The 11,498-nt window shown below is 40.4% G+C and overlaps 1 pseudogene; it reads right to left on the minus strand.

Annotated features, from left to right (window-relative positions):
- Nucleotides 1-3,093: 3,093 nt before the first annotated feature.
- On the minus strand, nucleotides 3,094-8,699 carry LOC147450912 (triosephosphate isomerase, cytosolic pseudogene; annotated as a pseudogene).
- Between the last annotated feature and the right edge of the window lie 2,799 nt (nucleotides 8,700-11,498).

Here is an 11,498-nt window from a genome sequence, read left to right on the forward strand (position 1 = left end):
GCTTTTGAGCCCTTTGTATGGGTCCTCCTCTTCTCTCACCGTAGAGATCCCTCTTTTAGAAATCTCACTAGGAGCTTTCATAGGCACTCCCCCTTCTAGGTGAGGACATTGGAGAATCCCATGGATGCATAATTGTTGTTGCACTTCTCCTTGGAGGGATGGGTTGCCCATGGCTTGTTGAAGCCTAGTAACAAGGTAGTTCACAAGCATAGGAGCATCATTAGGAGCTTGATCATTAGCAAAATCAAAGCCATCAACATTAATTTCGCTCTCTCTACTATTGTCAGCCATTCTAACTAAGTTTTAAGTGTAAATTCTTACTTGTACTTTGGCACTTCAAGCTCTAGTTGCTTGCTACAACCGAGAGCGTAGAGAGCCCTGCAAAATACTCAAAATAGAGCATAGCAAAACATAAACGAATAAATCTACGTACCTGTCGACTCGCAAAAATCCATAATTGAGCACAATATGAACAGAGAGAGACTGAGAGCGAGAGAGAGCGAAAGTACATGTGCAGGTGCACCTCCTGGAGCGGAGTGCTACGCCGGCACATCGAGAGAGAAGAGAGGAGAGGGAACAAGAATACACAGACACTAAGTGCAATCTCCCCCCGTGCAAGAGTGACCATTTCCCTCTTGCGCGTATTTGTTTTATAGATTTCTTAAATGGTCAATTGTGAGTACAAACTAGCCGGCCGGTCATAAATGGCCAAAGCTCATAAAAGAGCACTTGAATAATAAAATGTACAATATATATATTTCCATTCGCATAGGCCTACCTTGGTCCAGTCTTTTCCACCTATCAACTGTAATAAATAATAAAATATCAATTCCATAACATACCTCTCCGTTGGAAAGCAACCGTCCTCAGTTGCGAAGATAAAAATTTGCAAACAATACTTGTCAAAAACAATGATTAGAAATCTGTATCAAATAGTAAAAGAAAATCCATAAAATTAGACGCATTGGTTATGCCTGTCGTCATCCACATACTACCTATTCTAGTGTCCCATACCACTAGAATAAGTAGTATATGTCATACCCTGATGAATCAGGATATCATTGGTCACACTCATCATTGTATAAATCAATTCTCATTAATCTCAAGTTCACTTTCATAAATACTGTCGTGACAGAAAATCATTGTATACCAATTCGAATCCAAATCCAAATCCAAATCCAAAATATCTTTCATTTTCTATACCCGGGTAACAAAATCATACTAGTTACAATGGTGGCCAGCCACTACAGCATGATTTTGTGGTCGGTGTTGCCGAAATCGACGAATCTACACCAATAAGATGTGCTGCCTAAATCGGTGAATCTGCACTAATGCTGCCTAAATCGGTGAATCTGCATTTGGTATTGTTTAAAAATCTTGAATCTGTAATGTTCAATGTGCTGCCTAAATCGACGGATCTGCACGAAGAGGAGTATTTACACACTGCCTAAATCGGTGAATCTGTGTTGGTGACCAATGGACTAGACATGGTGTGCATAATAAAATACAAATCATTTCTTACCTGTATGGAACCACATTGGAGTATATGTTGAGTAGCAAAGTACTGACAAATTGTTGCTCACAAACTCAAAGGTCCTGAATTCATGTGAGTAGCTGCATAGTGTAATGTCAAATCCTCTCAATAGAAATTACATTTAGTGCAAGCACAAGCTAGAACTTTAGAGATGGTTAATTTCACAATATGCCATTAAAAAATATCTTTTTCCTTTCAAATTGTCCAACAGTATTATCCTTATCGCACAATCTGTGAGTTTGTCTCCCTGAATTTAATTGGAGGTGGTTCGGAGAAATGGCTAGTAGCAAACAATCAAATGCTAAACAAGTTCTTAAAAATGAAGATTAGTAGCACAATCATCATATCGTTTAAAATAGCCAATTATATTATATATTTTTTTAACTTATTTTTTTAATAAAAAATTTGTGACACCTATCAACCACCACAGTGTCAAATCTTGAAAAGGATCTTCAATCGTTCCTTAGAATGAAGACTGCTCCTAAGACAAAAAATTGGGTAAAATATTCAAGTTGTCTCATAAAACCGATTATTGGACGAGAGAGAGAAAAAAATAAAAATAAAAAAATACTTAGGTAAGAGGCCTGAAAGATTGTTAAACTAGAAGAGAGTAATAGTGAAAAGATTGGCAAGAGGTCGTAGGAATTCTCATTGTGATCAAATGACAGAGATTGTTAGGGGGTGTACCTTGAGAGCTGCTCACGTTCTCCACCTTTCAAGGAATTCTGAGACAATGTCTAAGAAAATAGACAAGTTATTTTTTTTAAATTATTTTTTCTTTTCCTTGGCTTTTGAACTGCATTGTTGCCCAACTATGAATACTACAAATTTAAAAAGCTTGCAATGCCAGAAGATAGTGGACTCTCCAGCTAGTTGGCACCAAGTTTCAACGTGACAAGATTCATATGCTTGATAATAGCTTCTAGAAGTACACGTGCAAGCTTGGTGCTTGAGAGATCCAAGAAAGTAAGGCCGGTCAGATTTCCATATGAGATAGGATTGCCTTTGACAATAAAGTTGCATACAAATGGCCATTAGTTGAAAGAGGGACGTTAGGGAGATTTGGCAGGTGTCATCTGAGTTTCCGACCTCAAATATTGGCGGGGGAGGGAAGAAAAGAAAAGCAGAAGGCGAGGGCCATTTGTGTAGGTCGCAATGGACACTTTAAAACCCAAGGCACAAAAAAAATCGAACGATGCATGGAGGCTAGAATTGCAAGAGTTTCCCCTGTTGCAATAGAAAAGCTTAACAAGGCACAAATGCGATAAGCTATCGATAAACTTAAGACTCCAACAAACATCACCAACAACAAGAAGCACATACATGAAACTTGTGTCTTGCTTGAGCCCTCTTCCCTTTTAGCTCCTTCACATGTTGACATTTCTATCAGAACTGAAACTGGGCATAGCCCTTGATTTCAACACCAAGATAAGTCCAAAACTTGCCAGTTGGAAATTCTGGACACCTCAACATACTTCATGCAAGAAGACAATTGGTCTACATAGCATTTTTCTCATTATCTCACAAAATTTGACCATAAATTATATTGCTGGAAAGAATTAAACAATTGCTTTCTTGGTTGTCACTGAGTTGCAAATTGTGGCAAATTTCGGACCCTTATGCGAGGCTCCTCCAACAAGAAATCCATTTATATTTTCTTTCTTTGCAAGCCCTTCACAATTGGCTCAAACCACCATAAATGATACGAGCAGCTTAATTAGCAGCTTCGGCAGAAACGTTCTGCCCCATCCAACCACGGAGGATTGCGATGACTTCCTGAGCTTGTAGAGGTGTTGCTACCTTGCCAATGCCAATCGCCCACACAGGCTCGTAAGCAATCACAATGTTGTCCCAACTCGGCACCATGTTTGCAAATGCTTTCAATTGCTCAAAGCAAACGTTTAACGTCTTCCCGGCTTCACGCTCTTCGAGTGCATTATCAGGTTCTGCGATAATGCATGATAATCAGCTTTTTTTTTACCAATAAACTCATTCGTTTCGCCAATAACGTGTCTGCGCTCATAATGGTCAAGAATCACCCATTCACCGCCAGTGTCCTTCAGCTGTTCAGCACGGATTTATCGGCCAGTGAAGGCTTCACACCTTGTTGGAATTATGCTAGTTGTGTATAGAACGAAGGGAGACAAAAAAAAAAAAAAGGACACCCAGGCGGCAGCTGAGTCGATTGAGAGAGAGAGAGAGAGGGAGAGTAGTGGTGGTTGGACAGAGAGAGTAGGAGACAAGTACAATGGTTGTCAAGTTGGAGTAGAGGGAAAGAAACAATAGCTGTATAAGAGAAAGCAGGTAGATGGCGGTTGGAGTTAGGTAGGCAGTGTGTGGCGACGGCTGAAGACAGAGAGAGAGGTGTAGTTGGTAGCTTGGGTGGCCACCGTTTGGGGTCATAATGTCCATGCAGAGGTGGTGGGTAGTCTGTCGTGCGGAAGTGTTGGCAGCTCGAGTTGATGCGACGCCATTGGTTGGCAGGGGGAGAGAACCTCTCCATGGAGAGTGGGTGGTGTGGGTGCCACGAGGTGAGAGAGCACGAGAGAGATATTGTGGGTGCCACGAGGTGGATCTGCTGCACCACAGAATTACGGGTGCCACTGATTGTTGCTGGGTGGGTTGACACCATGCAGGCAACTGAGAGAGAGAGAGAGAGAGTGTGTTCAGTGGGTGGGAGCATGCAGACCACACCCCCATTGTAGTTGTGTTTGACTAGATGGGAGAAGCGGTGTAGCTGCTGTGCAATTACAGGCAGCCAGCTGATGAGAGAAAGAGAGAGAGATAGAGTTGTGGGTGTGACATGTAGCTGCCTCTTGACGAGGGAGGGAGAGGGTGAAATATGTGTGGTGGCTATGCTACATGCAGATAACTCCTGACCACATGCTGAGTGTGTCAAGTTGCAAAAAAAAAAAAAACTATGGGCGCCAATGTTTTGTTCTTTGGGTCGTGGTCACTGCCCTGCATGCTCCTCATGATTGCTGGCTACAACGAGGTCGAACGATAGCTGACGTTGGCATTGTATGTTGACATGATGACGATGATGATGCGCACAGAGAAGGGAGATTGGGGAATGCTACTGATTTTGATTACATGTAGCAAAGCCATGATATCTTCTGTTGTCAAGAGCAATAGAGTTAATTGATTAATGTATATATTTATTTCTTCTGCAGGTTTGAATTGTTGACCCTTTGTCGAGGTTGGTTCCTGCTATAACTTGATGCCGAAGTCGGCTCAAAAATTTTCAATCTAAATGTTCATCAAACCACTCTCTCGAACTTCCTCAAGCCCTTGAACTCAATTCCCTTAAGGTCTCTTCGGATTACTTCTATTTTGCTAAAATCTCTCTACTACCTTCTTCTTCTTCTACAAATCCCAAACGAAGACTATATACATCCTCCTTTGTGTATTGTATATCTTCACATGATTAATTGTCTCTAAAATTCGTAGAAATCATAACACAAACCACTTTAAACGTCAGATGCTTCATATATTTGATTAACATTAATACTCTAATTTTCATACTGGCTCTAATCAATAAAGTTAATATCGAGCATGTACAGTCACAGTTCAATCAATGAAAGCATATCCAAGTAGAATAAAGAGATAGTTTAAAAAAATGATTTACTAAGCTTTTGATTATCAAGATCCTTAATCTTCGGGGCGTAGCCTGGGCTCTAATACCACTGCTACAGCCGGGAGCGTAGAGAGCCCTGCAAAATACTCAAAATAGCGCATAGCAAAACATAAATGAATAAATCCACGTACTTGTCAACTCGCACAAATCCATAATTGAGTACAATACGAGCAGAGAGAGATAGAGAGCGGGAGAGAGCGAAAGTACACGTGCAGACGCACCTCCTAGAGCGGAGTGTTACGCCGGGACATTGAGAGAGAAGAGAGGAGAGGGAACAAAAATACAAAGACACTAGGTGCAATCTCCCCCCGTGCACGAGTGACCTTTTCCCTCTTGCACGTATTTGTTTTATAGATTTCTTAAATGGTCAATTGTGAGTACAAACTGGCCGGCCGGTCATAAATGGCCAAAGCTCATAAAAGAGCGCTTGAATAATAAAATGTACAATATATATATTTCCATTCGCATAGGCCTAGCTTGGTCCAGTCTAATCCACCTGTCAACTGTAATAAATAATAAAATATCAATTCCATAACATTGCTACTCCTCTTTACTTTCAAAGGTAAGCACTAAAGCATCTATACCCGTGGCTCAAAATATCATTAATTGTAGGGTGAAAGCATGTTAACCTGTCGCGTTTTTTGTGCTAGTTAGCAGTTTCAAGTTAGCACATCTTCGAAAAGTTGGGCGTCCAGTAAATTTTTTATAAATAATATCAAAATTTGTTGGAGGTTGTACATTTGGATTCCTTGTTTCAAGTGTTTTCTATTGATATATCATATGTCATAGATCTTGGAGATGTAGCTCAAGTTATTGTACTAGTTAGCATATGTCAAAATTGTGCTAGTTAGCCTTGTCCGGGACATGAAAAAGCATGACAGGTTAACATGCTTTCACCCTGTAAGGAATGGAAGAGAGGGTTTATCATAGCCTAGTCGGCACGGGTGCTTGTGAAGCTTCTAATATCTCAATAATGGTTAAAGCCGTAGGCAAGCCCCTTGGGACTCCATTATTAAGACCATAGCTCTCGATAGTGATACCCCGTTAACTACACAAAACAGACGCACCTCAAGGAGAATAAATCCCTATTCTACTTACCCTCATGCAATTAATAATACCAATCGTTCGTAGCAAGCTTGGGGACCTCTCTTCTTGAGCAAGAAAAGAGAAAGTAACAGCTCCGATACCAATGTAACATTTAATGGTCTAAATAGCTTGTAAAAAGAGGAAATTAACTTAACAAAGTGAGAATTTCATTAAGAACAAGTTCCTAATGAGCATAGAAGAGTGCTTGGTTGGAGATAGAAACATTAGCATAACATCTAATTAGTTTGGCATAACAATACTCAAAAGAGGGAGAGAAATAGAACAATTGACAACTATTGAGGACCGGATTTACATGGGCTTGTCCCCCCTCCATTAGGCATTTGTATTATAGCTTCTCCCATTAAGAGAGACTTTGTATAATACAATTCTTTGTGTTCCTTGGTAAAAACTCGTTGGTGCAATGAAGATGGAAGCTTCATGCACCAAACCTACATGTGATATCACATAACATCAATTCCCTCACGGTCTCAGACCCAAGACCTCACACACCTTCGAAGATGGTGAGAGATAGTGGGGTATGAGAGTAGATCTAGAGGAAGAAGGAGTATTCTTACGAGAAAGAAGTATTTCTCCTCACATAATCACTAATAGCTTAGTAATGAGCATGGTAGAGGAGATGAGCATGCATTGGAGCTTGTCTGTTGGTTGGATTTGCATCACAAGCCAAGAGTTTGTTGGTGTAGGCCTCCCTTCTCACAAGCTTGGAGTAGATGAAGAGCTTTCCATTAAAGCTTGAGAAGGAGATAAACTTTCTTTACTTCACACATGAGCTTGTGTGAGTGTGTTTGAAATAATGCCTTCAGAAGTCAGGCCCCTCTCTCATCTTGGTCGACCCCTATTGAAATTTACTCATGATGGCTTCATATTGGTCCTTGAAAAGCTTAGCCAATAGCATTTGAGCAAGATCTTTACTCTTGCTGGCTTCCTATTGACCTCTAAAAAGTATAGGCAATAGCATTTGAAAGGCCCAGTCAAGAGCCTTGTGACAAGTGTCCATCCTTTTCCCTTTTGTAAAATCTCATATATTTAATTTAATTATCTGAATTCCTATTGGACCTTTTAGTCTTCTGGCCAATAGGAATTAAGCAAATTTATGGGCTGCTTAATTCTCATTGGACCTTTTGACTGTGCAATAGTATTTTAGGGAGACTAATTATTATTGGTTGTTTTTCTAAGCATTTATAAAATAAGAAGTTTAGTTTACACTAGTTGAACCCTCATTGGTCCACCTCTATGTCCATCCAATTGGATTCATGCAAGAATTAGGGGTTTTTCTACATGCCTGACATGTGTCCTATTTTCTTTGTGGAAAGGTAAATTGATGTGTGTGTGTGTGTGTGTGTGTGTGTGTGTGTGTGTGTGTGTGTGTGTGAGTGAGAGAGAGAGAGAGAGAGAGAGAGAGAGTGTTGTCTCTTTCTCAGCTTTCTCACTCTTTTGTCCTTTTTGTGTAGAGTTTAGCATTCAACACTTTATTCACTCACTAAGAGTAGTTTCCATGGCCTAGGAATTTTAGAGTAAAAATTTAGAACTTTAGACTTTGGAAGTCTTTAATGGAGTTAAACCTAAGGGTCTTTTAAACTCCACTGGTGCACTTTTCTCTTTAGCAGACCATCCTCATCTGGATCCCTATTTCCCCTCCTTTGGATCCCCTGTTGAGACAGGTCTGACAGCCGTTCCAATATCTAGCCTTTGCTCGCTCCCCTTAGTATCTCCCCATATTAATTGATCATTTTAATATAAGAAAATCATTTGGGAAAGTAGATATTAGGTTTTATGACAGGCGTAACTCATACATTACCACATTATAGCAGACCATAATGTCGAGGATTTTAAAAACCATAAAGAACTTCCCAAGGGTGCCACCATTCTAGGTGAGCTTCCACCCTGACCTTGCATGCTTACTGACCAAAAGGAGAATAGCCCCGTGTAAACACCACACCACTCACACCAAGATCATCCACGTAAAAGGCAACATATATCCAAGGGGGAGCGCCCCGGAGCAAGTATGGCCACCTTGTAGCACTATCACTAGGAGCTAAACCAAGCATAACGATCCAAGCACAATTTGATCCCCAATGATAAGAAAAATGACAGTCGAAACCCCTCAGAACTACCAATTGAACAGGGCACCACAAAACAACATGAAACCAAGGCACACAACTAAGCATCTGAAGCTTACCAGGCTGGGACGAAAGCCCTTAGACAATATTTTTCAGAGCTTGCGTCCCATCCAGCTGGTCGGAGCGAAACAGAAGAGGAACATGGAGAGTGGTAGCCCGCGTACTCCATAAGCTTTACCCGCTCCCCACAGCTCGCATCCCTCACTACGATGAGTGATGTCCAACACTCTGAAGCTCTACCATGCCAAAGGAGAGTAGAGGTTCCCTGTGTAGGGCAGGATGCTTCCAAGGCACCTTGCATGCACAAATTTAGAGTGCAAGCTGATGGTACAAGGACAAACTAGCTACCCAACTAGGGCTTCCCCTCATGGGAGCAATTCTGTAGCAGAGGACTCTCACTCCCATCCCTTGCACAATAGACCACGCGAACCCTAGGCAATTACCTATTAAATTATAGGTTGATATATTATTTTTCAATTTTTATGTGAGTTTTCAAGTGGAGAGAGAGAAAACAATTACTTGAACAAGCTCCCACCCTCCCTCCCTCCCCCCCCCCCCCCCCCCCCCCCCCCCCCTTCCCCCCCTTTTTAAATTGTGAGGGGAGATGTTATATCAACAACTGCGCAAAGACTGTACAATACACCTCAAGAAAAAAGTATACAATGTGAGGACAACATTTCCAAAAGGGGGATATACAATTCATAAGTGACAAACCCTATTCTCTCCTTACCTAACAGATCCAGCCTTATAGTAGTGTTATGTTGTCCTCCATAGGTCACCATTGGCGCACTCGATGCAACTAAGTGCATGTTTCCATTCTTTGTCTTTCATAGTGATAGCCATTTTTCGGCTCTCCATAATTGCCATAGTAAGTTACTCCACCCTACCAAATTCACCCAAACGCTATGGCTATCTCTACCATTTCACTATACATAGGTGTGTGTGAGTTAGGGGGTTTTTCCCATATCTTCTTAAAAACCCTCAGCTAGCTAGTCACTTGGCTAGTTGAGGCAAAAAAATAAAAAAAATAAAAAAAATAAAAAAAGTATATTATGGCCTCTTTGTGTGTAAATATTTCATTGTATATATGGCCTAAATATAGGGATTTTTTATAATTATTTTGGTATTTTATTTAAATATTCTACTTAGGTGTGTGTTTTATTAAACCTATGTACACCTTCTTTCATTCTCTTACACCATAATTATATTTTTTGCCAATATTGTACATACTCTAACCTCATATTTTTTCTTTATACAAATCACTCCCACATTTTCACCCTTACCCTTGTGAAAACAAAAAATTGATTTCTACTCATTGGTTACTTTTATTATATTATTTACTTGCATACCTTTTCCTCTTTCACCCAAAATAATTCAAGGAGGGACCATATCATATGATTCCAATATCTTTCCATATCCATAACTCCTCCATATTTTTATTATTATTTTTACTCATTATTCTAACACCATGTGCTCATTGAGCTAAAGTCCATGAATAGTCCATACACTAGTCCCACCATGTATATATTTCTTTATTCACCAATAATCCTCCTCCATGCATGGGTCAAGGGCAACTTGGATGCTTTGTATTATAATATGACAAAGGAGGGGCTCACTCTTGGATGCATTGTACAAATTCAACAAAGGAGGGGGCCACTAAAAGACTTTTGCAGGCATTAAAAACAGGCTTTTTGGTGAGAATTTTGGCACCTATCTTCACTCCGAACTTGGAGCGGTGGTCAAAAGAGAGAATGTAGCCCACGCTCTGAATAATCACCTTAAATTTTCTCATGATTTTTGGAGCTACCAGCGGTGAGCTTTGATTTTTTGAGTGGACCCCAGTCTGCCCACTTTTCTCACAAGTAGCTTTTAGTCTTCTCTCACCCTTCCACACACCTACTCACTCTTACACATCCCTCCCTCTCCTTCCCTCACTCAAACCTGCAATTTCCATGGCTTCCCCCACCCTCTTCACCATTACCCTTCTCTCTCATCCCTATAGTTCTTTTATGAACCTCTACATACATACACCATCTCTATGCCTCTCTCTATTATCTCCAAAGTACAATTCTATCTTAACCCTTATATATATACATAAATTCAGCATGTGTACCATGATTAACCTCTACAAATAAAGAGATCTCATCAACGAAATTACCATTTTCATCATGATAATCAACCTTGGCGGCGGTGGCGTAAAGAAGAGAAGACGAAGAAGAAGATCGATAGTCATTTTGAGAACCTACACAAGTAAGTCCAAAACATCTTCAAGCTTCCCCATCACAAGGATTTTTTCACTTCATTCAACCATCCACCTCATTCTACCCATTGTAAATGTAACAGAAACTTTCTAGTGATTACTAACCACTAATATACTAACACAAAATAGCCATTGACCTAACCATAAAAGACACCTCGCCTCAAGACATGTGTATAGTAACTCTCTCTCTCTCTCTCTCTCTCTCTCTCTCTCTCTCTCTCTCTCTCTCTCTACTTACTTTCACCTTATCTACCATCAATAATGCTCTCTTTTGAGCCCACACCCATGACTCAAGCAGACAAAGAAGGCCCGCAATGTTCTGATATTCAAAAAAATCATAATCCTGATTTGTTAGCTTGTAAATTAGGATTTCCAATAATCTTAATGAGGGGTCTCCAACCTATAAATAGGCCCCTTTCCTTCTTGTAAAACAACCTCCAACATCTCACATAACACCCCAACACTCTATGCGTGAGGAGAGACTTAGGTGTAACAACCACTTGTGAGCTTCACTCTTGGTGTGAGATAAGCCTTCGAGCTACACATTGCAAGTGAGAGAGCGTGAGTTCCACAAATCTCAAAACCACTATTGTATATGCTCCTTCATCATCAATAAATTGAGGTTTGGTGCATCAAAGGCGTGATTCGACGTTCAAATCTTCGTCCTTCCATTTGTGCAATACGGTTTGGTGAATTCAAGGTGACTTGTGTATTTGAGTTTTTATCGGTTGATCTTGATTTTAGAAAGTGTTTTAGTGTGTTTTTCATTGACAGTTTTGTATCCAGTGTAAAAGGATATTGTGGTGAGAGGTCTCCCACACCCTAAGACAGTGTGTGTGT

Source organism: Adiantum capillus-veneris, chromosome 9, assembly GCF_014529385.1.
Source record: "Adiantum capillus-veneris isolate H3 chromosome 9, ASM1452938v2, whole genome shotgun sequence".
In the NCBI taxonomy this organism is placed as follows: Eukaryota; Viridiplantae; Streptophyta; class Polypodiopsida; order Polypodiales; family Pteridaceae; genus Adiantum; species Adiantum capillus-veneris.